The sequence below is a fragment of the Salvelinus alpinus genome, chromosome 22 (genome assembly GCF_045679555.1).
Source record: "Salvelinus alpinus chromosome 22, SLU_Salpinus.1, whole genome shotgun sequence".
Taxonomy (NCBI): domain Eukaryota; kingdom Metazoa; phylum Chordata; class Actinopteri; order Salmoniformes; family Salmonidae; genus Salvelinus; species Salvelinus alpinus.
In genome coordinates, this window is record NC_092107.1 from 16,378,429 (window position 1) to 16,391,538 (window position 13,110).

The 13,110-nt window shown below is 45.1% G+C and overlaps 1 long non-coding RNA gene and 1 pseudogene across 1 annotated transcript; both read right to left on the reverse strand.

Moving 5' to 3' along the window:
• Positions 1-704: 704 nt before the first annotated feature.
• LOC139549787 (uncharacterized) lies at positions 705-1,050 on the reverse strand. The gene is made up of 2 exons (XR_011669935.1): positions 976-1,050; positions 705-873 (listed from the first exon to the last, which is right to left on the reverse strand). It is a non-coding gene; the product is annotated as an uncharacterized lncRNA (long non-coding RNA).
• A 1,414-nt stretch (positions 1,051-2,464) lies between these two features.
• On the reverse strand, positions 2,465-4,713 carry LOC139548704 (piggyBac transposable element-derived protein 4-like; annotated as a pseudogene).
• Positions 4,714-13,110: the final 8,397 nt, after the last annotated feature.

A 13,110-nucleotide genomic window follows, 5' to 3' on the forward strand; every position in this document is an offset into this window, starting at 1 on the left:
GCAATACTTTGATACGCATCAGTAGGGATTAAGAAGTGAAAATAAGCAATGCCCACTCAAAAAAAGTTGGGTATATACCTGCATCACTGGGCCTTTGTGTTTTACAAAAAAACATGAGTGTACTGGTATTACAGTTGCTGTCCTTTCAGAATCCCGAACCGGTCACAAAAAAAGATTGCAGTTTTGAAGCTGCAATAAAAGTGCAGTACCTGCAGTCGACTGTAGTATTTTGGACGCAGTAATTGCAGAATAACTGCAGTGTACTGCCGTTGATTTGCAGTTATACTGCACTGTAATTGCAATTACACTGCAAAATTGCTGGAGTAAAAAAAACGGTACTATTTTGGATGCAGTAAAGGGCTGCACAAACATGTCTATAATAGATATAAAGGCTGTTAAGATATTTGTGTTTTAAGAAAGGAGTGTATATGCAGTATTTGGCCTGGCGAAGTGGTTTAATGCGCTGACTGAATGGAAACTGATAATTCTTCGCGAAAAGAAATGAGTCCTCACTGTCCAAGACCAAGTCAAGACAGAGTACAAATGTATCTAACACCAAGACAAGACCGAGACACTCAATATGTGGTCTCGAGACCTGTCTCAAGTACTACGACACTGGAATGTTTGAGTTTCAAATACTTAATGTTCAATGAATGTCACGGTTTTCTAAAATAGAACCCAGAAGCAGACCAGGACAAGGAGAGTAGGACGAAGGTGAGTATTTATTTACAAGTTTAAACGTAGAGGTAGAAAGATCCAGGTGGCGGAGCGGGCAGCGGAGGTGAGTTGATGGGAGTGAATAGGCAGATCCAAGGGAGTAACAGAAGCCACCGACGACCAGGCAGGGATGGGGTGAGTGTTCCGGGTGAATGACTGTAGACAGAACAAACGGAGGTAAGTTCAAGGCAAGCAAGACGTACAAAACAACAAAACAAACTCTATCAAACTGGAGGCTGATACGCTGGCACAACATACTGTTCATGGCTAACGATCCGGCAGGGAATGGATGTCAGGTCAGAGCTTATGAAGTGGAGGGTTGATGATCAGGACCAGGTGTGCAGATAGCTGATGGGATACAGGTGCGGGTAATCAGAGATCTCCCAACTAGCTACGTTGCCCGGCAACCAGACAGGGTGCGTTCCAGGACACCGGAAAAACACTCCAGGACAGAACACAGGCAAAAACAGACTCAGGAAGCGGGATTCGTGACAATGAATGTAAGTATATTTCGGTGGTTTACTACTAACCTTCTAAAAGTTGATAGTGCCAAAATCTTGCTAATCCATTCATTATTCTACTAACTATGACTGAGTGTGAGACATGTTTTCCATAATGTACCGTATGTTTCATGCATATACATTCAAACAAAGAACACCATCACAAATTGTGTTTCACTATTTATTCAATACGGAGACAAATAGCAAAGGTGTCTCAGGCAGTATTTGAAGTATCTAAATGTAGTGTTACTTACCAAACAATGTATATAAAGTGCCATGGAGGGCACAATCTTACAATGTTGCAGTTCAGAAATGAGAGCTTTACCATCTATGCCAAAAGCATGGGCCTGTGAATGGCGACAGAGGAAAGACAAGGGGTGGCGGGTCTGTGCATATTTGTAAACAACAGCTGATGCAAGAAATCTAATAGTAAGGAAGTCTCAAGGTTTTGCTCACCTGAGGTAGAGTATCTCATGATAAGCTGTAGACCACTCTATTTATCAAGAGAGTTTTCATCTATAATTCTTTGTAACTGTCTATTTACCACCACAAACTGATGCTGGCACTAAGACCTCACTCAATGAGCTGTATACGGCAAAAAACAAACAGGAAAATGCTAATCCAGAGGCAGCGCTCCTAGTGGCCGGGGACTTCTTAGGGCTGCAATTCCGTTAACGGGATCGATATGACAACAGCCAGTGAATGTGCAGGGCGCCAAATTCAAACAACATAAATCTCATTATTAAAATTCCTCAAGCATACAAGTATTTCACACCATTTTAAAGATACACTTCTTGTTAATCCCACCACAGTGTCCGATTTCAAAAAGGCTTTACAGCGAAAGCACCACAAACGATTATGTTAGGTCACCACCAAGTCACAGAAAAACACAGCCATTTTTCCAGCCAAAGAGAAGAGTCACAAAAAGCAGAAATATAGATAAAATGAATCACTAACCTTTGATGATCTTCATCAGATGACACTCATAGGACTTCATGTTACACAATACATGTATGTTTTGTTCGATAAAGTGCATATTAATATCCAAAAATCTACTCTTACATTGGCGTGTTATGTTCAGTAGTTCCAAAACATGCGGTGATTTTGCAGAGAGCCACATCAATTTATAGAAATACTCATAATAAACATTGATAAAAGATACAACTATTATACATGGAACTTTAGATAAACTTCTCCTTAACCCTCCCGTCATCCTCGTATTGTGTCTAGACCCCGAGTCCTCCGGGTCACCCTGTCCCGTGTTGGCTAAAGGCCCAATGGGCGCAAGTGTGACAGTATGCGTGTGAACAGCCTTTGCAGATGTATTTCTTACACCTGCAGCACACCGTGTGTGTCTTGGAGTCCTTCTTGGGTGGACAGAGCTGACACCTCTTCCTCTTACTTGCCCCAGTGACCGGGGCGGCGGCGGGCTCCTCACGCTGTTGATCACGAGCCGCGGTAGCACTCTGTAGGACTTTGACAAGTGCTGACGCCGCTTCGGTGCGGGGGAGATGCTGCCTTCTTTGGATCAGCGGCTTCACAAGTGCCTTTCTCAGCTGCTCCAGGAACACCCTCCTCTTGTTCCGCTTGCGGGGCATCCAGTCAGGCTTGATCTCTCGCCATATGACAATGGCGTTGTAGGAGGACACGTCGAGGATGTTGTGGAAGACGACCAGGGGCCAGCGGGCAGTCATCCGTCTGCAGCTGTAGGTGCCGACCACCTTGTCTAGGTTCTCCACGCCGCCCTTGTTGCAGTTGTAGTCTAGGATGACGACCGGCTTCCTGTCGCGGCGATCGCTGACTTGGGCCTGCGTGTGCAGGGTGCTCAGAAGTAGCACGTTCTTATTTTTCTTTGCCCGGTAGGACACTAGAGTGGCGGTGGGCGTGAAGGCAAACCTGGAGGACAGGACCTATCTGCCCTTGGACTCGAGCAGCGCCGGCGGGAGCTCAGCCGTGTTCTTTCTCCTGTGCCCACCATGGTGAGGTTCCTCTTGAGGAGCCGCTGTCCCAGTTCGTAGGAGGTGAAGAAATTGTCACACGTGACGTTGCGACTGCTCAGTCCCGTTGTCAGATTGAGGACGACGCGCATCCCCTGGTTCTTCTCGGGGCCTCCGCTGGCCGCCTTACCGGTGTACACTTGCATCTTCCAAGTGAGGCTGGACTTGGCGTCGCAAACCACCCACGACTTGATGCCGTATTTCGCCGGCTTGCTGGGAATGTACTGACGAGGGGAGAAGAGATTGGCTTCGTTACCGGCTCATGGGGTCCAACGGCCTTTTGTGTTACACACGCTGCTACTGCTGCTAGTGCTGCCACAGCTGCTACAGCTGCTACCTCTCTATAGACATATACATACCTACACACATAGGTACATGTACACACACGCACACACGCGCAGTACCTCTGAACGGGACCAGTTGCTCTCCCACCGTCACGTCAGGCCCCGGGTTGTAGAGGGCAGGCAGGCGCGCCTCCCACAGGTCCCAGACCTCTCGTATGGCTGCGAGTTTGTCCGTGGCGAGCCTCGCGGGTCTCAACTGGCGATCGTCGAATCGCAGCAGCCTCGAGTACCTGTGAAAGACCTTGAGCAACATGGTGGCTCGGAACACAGTCCTGCCGCTCTCCGCGTCCCACAGGCTGGTCACGGCCTCGCCTCGGGACATGTAGACGCCCGCTAGGATCAGCAGCCCTAAGTAGGCGCGCAGGTTGGTGGTGTCCATGGCTCGCTAGCCGTTGCCATATTTTCTCGCCAGTGCAGATTCGTCATGTCCACAATTATCCTTTCTATCGCCGGTGTGACGAACAGGCGGACACGATGTCGCGGACGTGAGTCGCGGAATAGGCCATGGGGCCCGGAGTCTCCTCCGGCCCGGAATGGCTGGGGCGGCCGTAGGCCATGGGGGACCATTCAATTTTGTTGTTTTTCGACAGCAGCGGCGTCTTCCTTTGGCCTCCGGCCGAGCCGTTCTCTTCCTCGCCTTCGTCCTCGCCTCGCGTTCGTCCTCGCCTTCGGCCTTGGGGTCACATTCCTCTCCGTCTTCGTCTTCCGAAACCTCTTCCTCCTCCTCGGAATCGGCTTCTTGGTCGACGCCGGAGAAGATCTGTTCTAGGACCTGCGCTGCGGTGAAACGCACGGTCATGGCTGCTTGGGTCCACTGATCGGGTCCACTGATCGGGTCCACTGATCGGGTCCACTGATTGGGTCCACTGATATGGTCCACTGATCTGGTCCACTGAGCAGCAGAGGCGGGGGAGAGCACGCGGCACGGGGGTAACGATGACTTTGTGTGCCGCTGACAATATTAGTATCCGCTCTACGGCCAGCTTACGCCCCCGTTGCACCCCTAGGCGTGTGTAGCTGTGTGTGCATTTCACCCGTGCACCACTGGGCTGTCCTCTTGCACACACAGCGGGGCATGTCTGGACGTGTGTACCCCTAGCTGGCTGCCTGGGTCACTCTGACACCCAGCGCAGAGCGCAGAGGGGGAGCCCCCATCTCACACAGTACACACAATAGCATGCGCCGCTCCCTGCTGGCTCCCTGCTGGCTGGCTGGCTGCCTGGGTCACTCTGACCCCCAGCGTAGAGTGCAGAGGGGGAACCCTCAACTCACACAGTACACACAATAGCATGCGCCGCTCCCTGCTGGCTCCGTGCTGGCTCCGTGCTGGCTGGCTGGCTGGCTGGCTGGCTTGCTGGCTGGCTGGCTGGCTGGCTGCCTAGGTCACTCTGACCCCCAGCGCAGAGCACAGAGTGGGAGCCCTCAACTCACACAGTACACACAATAACATACACCTCGCTAGTGGCAGCCTGCTGGCTGGCTGGCTGCCTGGGTCACTCTGACCCCCAGCGCAGAGCGCAGAGGGGGAGCCCCCAATTCACACAGTACACAGAATAACATACACCTCGCTAGTGGCTGCCTGGGTCACTCTGACCCGCAGCGCAGAGCGCACAGGGGGAACCCTTTAAACACAGGGCCTGGGTCACTCTGACCACGAGGACCACAGGAGGGTTAATACAACCGCTGTGTCAGATTTCAAAAAAACTTTACGGAAAAAGCACACCATGCAATAATCTGAGTACGGTGCTCAGAGACCAAAGAGATATCCGCCATGTTGTGTAGTCAACATTAGTCAGAAATAGCATTATAAATATTCACTTACCTTTGATGATCTTCATCAGAATGCACTCCCAGGAATCCCAGTTCCACAATACATTTTGATTTGTTTGATAAAGTTAATCATTTATGTCCAAATACCTTCCTTTGTTAGGGCATTTGGTAAACAAATCCAAACGAGCGTGCAAGTCCAGCCGAAAGGTCGGACGAAAAGTCAAAAAAGTTCCGTTACAGTCCGTAGAAACATTTCAAACTAAGTGTAGAATCAATCTTTAGCATGCTTTTAGCATAAATCTTCAATAATGTTCCAACCGGAGAATTCCTTTGTCTGTAGAAAAGCAATGCAACGCGAGCTACCTCTCACATGACCGCGCGTCACGAGCTCAAAGCATTCTGTCAGACCTCTGACTCATTCAGCTCTCATTCGCCCCCACTCACAGTAGAAGCCTCAAACAAAGTTCTAAAGACTGTTGACATCTAGTGGAAGCCTTAGGAAGTGCAACATGACCAATATCCCACTGTATCGTCAATAGGGAATGAGTTGAAAATCGACCAACCTCAGATTTCCCACTTCCTGGTTGGATTTTTTCTCAGGTTTCGCCTGCCATATGAGTTCTGTTATACTCACAGACATCATTCAAACAGTTTTAGAAACTTCAGTGTTTTCTATCCAAATCTACTAATAATATGCATATATTAGCAACTAGGACTGAGTAGCAGGCATTTTACTCTGGGCACCTTATTCATCCAAGCTACTCAATACTGCCCCCATCACCAAGAAGTAAAACAGGTCAACATTCAGAAGGCCACAAGGCCAGACGGTTTACAAGAACGTGTACACCGAGCATGCACTGTCCAACTGGCAAGTGTCTTCACTGACATTTTTAAGCTGTCCATGACTGAGTCTGTAATACCAACATGTTTCAAGCAGATCACCATAGTCCCTGTGCCCAAGAACACTAAGGTAACCTGCCTAAGTGACCACTGACCCTTAACACTTATGTATGTTGCCATGAAGCGCTTTGAAAGGCTGGTCATGGCTCACATCAACACCATTATCCCAGAAACCCTAGAACCACTTCAATTTGCATAACGCCCCAAAAGATCCACAGATGATGCAAACTCTATTGCACCACACTGCCCTTTCCCACCTGAACAAAAGGAACACTATGTGAGAATGCTATTAATTGACAGCTCAGCATTCAACACCATAGTGCCCTAAAAGCTCATCACTAAGCTAAGGACCCTGGGACTAAACACCTCCCTCTGCAACTGGATCCTGGATTTCCTCATGGGCCGCCCCCAGGTGGTAAGAACACATCCTCCACGCTGATCCTCAACACAGGGGCCCCTCAGAGGTGCGTGCTCAGTCCCCTCCTGTGGTCCTTGGTCATTCATGACTGCATGGCCAGGCACGACTCCAACACCATCATTAAGTTTGCTGATGGCACAACAGTGGTAGGCCTGATCAACGACAATGATGAGACAGCCTATAGGGAGGAGGTCAGAGACCTGGCCGTGTGGTGCCAGGATAACAACCTCCCTCTCAACGTGATCAAGATAAAGGAGATGATTGTGGACTACAAGAAAAGTAGGACTGAGCACGCCCCTATTCCCATAAATGGGAATGTAGTGGAGCAAGTTGAGAGCTTCAAGTTCCTTGGTGTCAACATCACCAACAAACTATCATGGTCCAAACATTCCAAGACAGTTGTGAAGAAGGCACGACACAGCCGATTCCCCCTCAGGAGACTGAAAAGATTTTGCATGGTTCCTCAGATCCTCAAAAGGTTCTACAACTGCACCATCGAGAGCATCCTGACCGGTTGCATCACTGCCTGGTATGGCAACTGCTCGGCCTCCGACTACAAGGAAATACAGAGGTTAGTGCGTACGGCACAGTACATCACCGGGGTCAAGCCTCGTGCCATCCAGGACCTTTATACCAGGCCATGTCAGGAAGGCCCAAAACATTTTCAAAGATTCCAGCCACCCTAGTCATAGACTGTTCTCTCTACTACCTCAAGGCAAGCGGTACCGGAGCACCAGGTCAAGGTCCAAAAGATCTTAAGGATCCGCCCCTTTTTTTCATATTTCGCCTCAAATGACATACCCAAATCGAATTGCCTGTAGCTCAGGACCTGAAGCAAGGATATGCATATTCTTGATACCATTTGAAAGGAAACACTTTGAAGTTTGTGGACATGTGAAATTAATGTATGAGATTATAACACATTATATCTGGTGAAACATAATTCAATGGTAAAATATTTTAAACACAAGAGAAAAGACATAATGTATTATTACAGCCAAGGCACAATTTAAATTTTGACCACTAGATGGCAGTGTATCTGCAAAGTTTTAGACTGATCCAATGAACAATTGTATATCTGTTGAAAATGTTGTATCAAGACTACCCAAATGTGCCTAAATCGTTTATTAATACATGTTCAAGTTCATAATTGTGCACTCTCCTCAAACAATAGCATGGTGTTCATTCACTGTAATAGTTACTGTAAATTGGACAGTGCAGTTAGATTAACAAGAATTGAAGCTTTCTGCCTATATCAGATATGTCTATGTCCTGGGAAATGTTCATGTTACCTACAACCTCATGCTAGTCACATTAGCCTACGTTAGCTTAACCATTCCGTGGGGGGGACACCAATCCTGTAGAGCAGGTATTTCCAAACTGGGGTACGCGCAATGCAGTCAGGGGTATGCCAAATAAAAATGACATTCACATTATTTTTTTAAATACATTTATTATATATATATTTTTTAATAAAATACAATTCTTCACATTTTCAAACAGTCCATTTATATTTTTCAACGGGGCTATATATTTAGGTGAGTTTTTTTCTCTCGCCTGAGTAGCCTCGTTTCACTGCCCCAATTTCTTTTAACCATCTAGTGTTCAGGGAAATAACAACACAATGTCAAATACAGGTAGCCTAGTCAAATAACTAACATCCAATCACAATAACCGTTACTCTCGCGTGGGAATTACACTAACGGTCCGTATGTAGCCAAGCGTAGTTGCTGCTCATGTTGGTATCTGTAATGATGGCGCAAAAGCCATGACAGGGAGACATAGTGGAGCCTCCACCGAGAGGCTCTTGCTGCCAAGGGAATGCCTGACAGCTTGAAAGATGTTTTGGACACTACAGTGAAAATGGTTAACTTCGTTAAAGCAAGGCCCCTGAACTCTCGTGTATTTTCTGCACTATGCAATGATATGGGCAGCGACCATGTAACACTTTTACAACATACAAATTGAGAGACAAGCTTAAAGTTTTCTTTACTGACCATAATTTTCACTTGTCTGACTGCTTGCAGGATGACGAGTTTCTCACACGACTGGCCTATCTGGATGATGTTTTTTCTCACCTGAATGATCTGAATCTAGGATTACAGGGACTCTCCGCAACTATATTCAATGTGCAGGACAAAATTGAGGCTATGATTAAGTTGGAGCTCTTCTCTGTCTGCATTAACAAGGACAACACACAGGTCTTTCCATCATTGTATGATTTGTTTTGTGTGCAAATGAACTCAAGCTTACAGACAATGTCAAATGTGATATAGCTAAGCACAGTGAGTTGAGTGCGTAATTACACAGGTACTTCCTGAAACGGATGACACAAACAACTGGATTCATTATCTCTTTCATGGCCTGCCTCCAGTCCACTTACCTATATCTAAGCAAGAGACCCTCATCGAATTTGCAACAAGCGGTTCTGTGAAAATTGAATTCAACCTCTTAATCGGAAGCCACTGCCAGATTTCTGGATTGGGCTGCGCTCAGAGTATCCTGCCTTGGAAAATCACGCTATTAAGACACTGATGCCCTTTGTAACCATGTACCTATGTGAGAGTGGATTCTCGGCCCTCACTAGCATGAAGACTAAATACAGGCACAGACTGTGTGTGGAAAATGATTTAAGACTGAGACTCTCTCCGACACAACCCAACATTGCAGAGTTACGTGCATCCTTTCAAGCACACCCTTCTCATTAACCTGTGGTGAGTTATTCACAATTTTCGATGAACAAATAAGGTTTTACATGTAAGATGGTTAAATAAAGAGCAAAATTATTTATTATTATTATATTATTATTTGTGCCCTGGTCCTATAAGAGCTCTTTGTCACTTCCCACAAGCCGGGTTGTGACAAAAACTCACACTCATTCTTATGTTTAATAAATGTATTGTCACGATCGTCTACTGAAGAGAGTGAGGACCAAGGCGCAGCGCGTGAAAAGAACATCTTCTTTTATTCAGAAGAGAGAAAACATGAAACGAACACTATACATAAACTAAACAAACGTGAAGCTATAAACGTTGCACACACACACACACACACACACACACACACACACACACACACACACACACACACACACACACACACACACACACACACACACACACACACACACACACACACACACACACACACACACACACACACACACACACACACACACACACACACACACACACAGGCTACAAACGTTCAAACATAGACAATTACCCACAAACACCTAAAGCCTATGGCTACCTTAAATATGGCTCCCAATCAGAGACAACAATAACCAGCTGTCTCTGATTGAGAACCAAATCAGGTAACCATAGACTTTCCTAAACACCTACACTCAACCATAGACAATCCTAGACACATACACTCAACACAAACCCATACACTAAAACCAACACCCCCTTTACCATAATAAACACCCAAAACACAAACATACCCCATGTCACACCCTGACCTAACTAAAATAATAAAGAAAACAAAGAATACTAAGGCCAGGGCGTGACATGTATCGTATAGTGTCTCTGTGGCAGGCTTATAATGATGGCAAAACACAACACTTGAGAGTGCGCTGACCCTGGTGCTAGAGGGGGTACGCAGCTGGAGGTTGAATGTTTGAAGAGGTACAAGACTATATAAAAAGTTTGGGAACCATTGCTGTAGGGGTTATTAACAGCTTCTACCCCCAAGCCATAATCTGTCATTCTGCCAATGACCAAGGCAGTTAACCCACTGTTCCCTTGTTGTCATTGTAAATAAGAATTGGTTCCTAACTGACTTGCCTAGTTAAATAAAGGTTAAATAATTAAAAAATAAATAATAATAAGACTCCGGAACAGCTAATCAAATGGCTTCCCGGACCTTTTGCAATGTCCCCCCACCCTATTTTACGCTGCTGGTGCTCTCTGTTTATTATCTATGCATAGTCACATTAACTCTACCTACATGTACATATTACCTCAATTACCTCGACTAACCAGTGCCCCCGCACATTGACTCTGTACCGGTACCCCCTGTATATAGCCTCGCTACTGTTATTTTACTGCTACTCTTTAATTATTTGTTATTTTAAATATTTACTTATCTATTTCTTACTCAACACTTATTTTTCTTAAAACTGCATTGTTGGTTGAGTAAGCATTTCACTCTAAGGTCTACACCTGTTGTATTCGGCGCATGTGACAAATACAATTTGATTTGATGGAGACTGTAAACTGTCATCAACACATGCTTCAGTATTCCCTCTTCTCTCTAGGAGCATTTGTGAGCCCAGGCCCCATAGGAGTATCGTAAGGATCCCACCCTGGTCACCAATGTAGCTGACCAATGTGAAAGACAAGTGCCTTAGCAGAATACAATCTAAAGCTTGTGTGGTCAAGAGACGAGAACTCTACCGTCTATGGCAATAGCCTGGACTCCTGACGGGGACAATATCATTTTCACCACTGCATGTTACAATAGTAAAGTAATCTGTCTGTCACCTGTTAAACTGATTCTGTATTGAATTTCGTCTTTAAGTTGCTCAAACAAGCATGTATATCTGTAGTTGGTGTTTAACTCTAAAATGCACTATACTGTATAAGACAAAGACCCACAAAGGAAAGACAACAGACACATGCATATGTGTACCCAATGTCTAAATAGTGACGGCATGGCTAGTTCAAACTGCAGTAGAATGGTTCTCCTAACAGGTGAGTGAATCAGCTCATGCTTGGTGAATAGCACTTGGTTAATCTCTGGGAGCAGGACACAGGAGAGCTGAATATACCATGTGAGACAAAAGTAAGAGACACTAATGAATAATAATAAATAATCACAGCAAAGGAATGTAGTTTGTGAGCTGGAAAATGAACACCCTGACAGTCTGAGACGGGGCACTCTGCAATCATCCTACTCCAACTATTGACAGGAATAATGTGGCATTTCAAATGTTTCAGTATGAATTAAATTTCTGGGTCTTGCCTTGATGGCAGTAATAGCTTTACACTACTTGTCCTATAGATTTTTGAGGTCTTAAATTATTACTTGGAATAAACTGACGGCTAAAACACTCCCTGTCCCGGAATGACATTCTATCTATTGATTAAGCTATCTGCTCCTGCTAGCTAGCAACAGATCTACTTGTTGTAACTGTCTACCTATCTAGCAAGCCAGCTACATCACTAAGGTTGCTGTTTTCTAAGTTAAGAGTTATTTTAGAGCTTGCATTGATGTTATCACATTTCTATAACTAAATGGTTAGATAAAAAAATACTTTACCTGATAGCAGTTTGTCGGATGGAGATCTCTCTCGAGCTGTCACCAGCTACAGCTCACATGATTTGCAGACGTGATCAGCAGAGATGGTACCATGGATAGTACACGAGTTTTGATTGTTTTACAGTTTTGTACTCAGCAGTGTTTGCCTGTCCAGCTAGTGAACATAAACGTAAGTATTTTGAAAAATATTGCAAGAAATTGACATTGCAAACAAAGGAAATGTTCAGAAGAAATAAATATACACAATATGTAAAAATCAGCTCCCCACTCAACAGAGATCGATCATTTCAGAAACTAAAGCAGATAGCTTACTACAGCCCCCCACCTAACTGAGGAAATTGAGGGAATAGTTTTCCTTCAATAAACGTCCCTTGGCAAAGCCTGCAGCTGATAAAGCACTACCAAAATGTGACAGCTCATGACGACAGATGGACTACAGTAGGTGTGTAAACACAGGGAAACATTTTGGCTCTTGGTCATGCTTTCGCAGTCCAATGACAGTAGGGCACACAAACATTTCCACTTCCCTTAGCTCACCTCTAAAGCTACAGTATAACCATCATTTTTTAGCTGAGGTCCACGTTTAACATTAGGCCTTAGAACTCTTGGAGTTAAACAAATCAACAAATAAATGAACACAAGCTGTAAGGGCCCTCATCTTTAATTGAACAGCCTTAGCATTTCAGTATAATTCTCTCAGTTCGTAATTAGCACCAAACATTAACATTCATGAGTTGGACAAAGTATTCTCTTTCCATCCTCTCCTTATTTTCCCCAAGGTATTATGTTTCAGAAATGTATTAATGATAGCAAAAACACCTTGAACATTCCGGATGAGAGTAGCTACATTACAATAACAGTATATTTAAAGGTCTCTCCCAGGGTTTGTTGTTAATTTAATTTAATTTAACTTTTCTAAGAGGAAAACAGAGGAAAAGTTTGAAATAACAGGCACTGGTTTTTAAAGCCCTTTGTGACCAAATGCATGTTGTACTAGTACAATTGAACACAATATATCTTGTTCCATGACAGCAGCCAAGTGTTTTTCCTCAATGTGTGCTTTTGACATCGGGTTACATGTTTGTTCTAACCTCCATATCTACAATATGTATACAGTAGCAGCCTGTATTGTGCCTATCCTAGTCCTGGTTACCCCTAGGTCAGCTTTAATTTCCTTTAGATCAAACATCAACACCCCT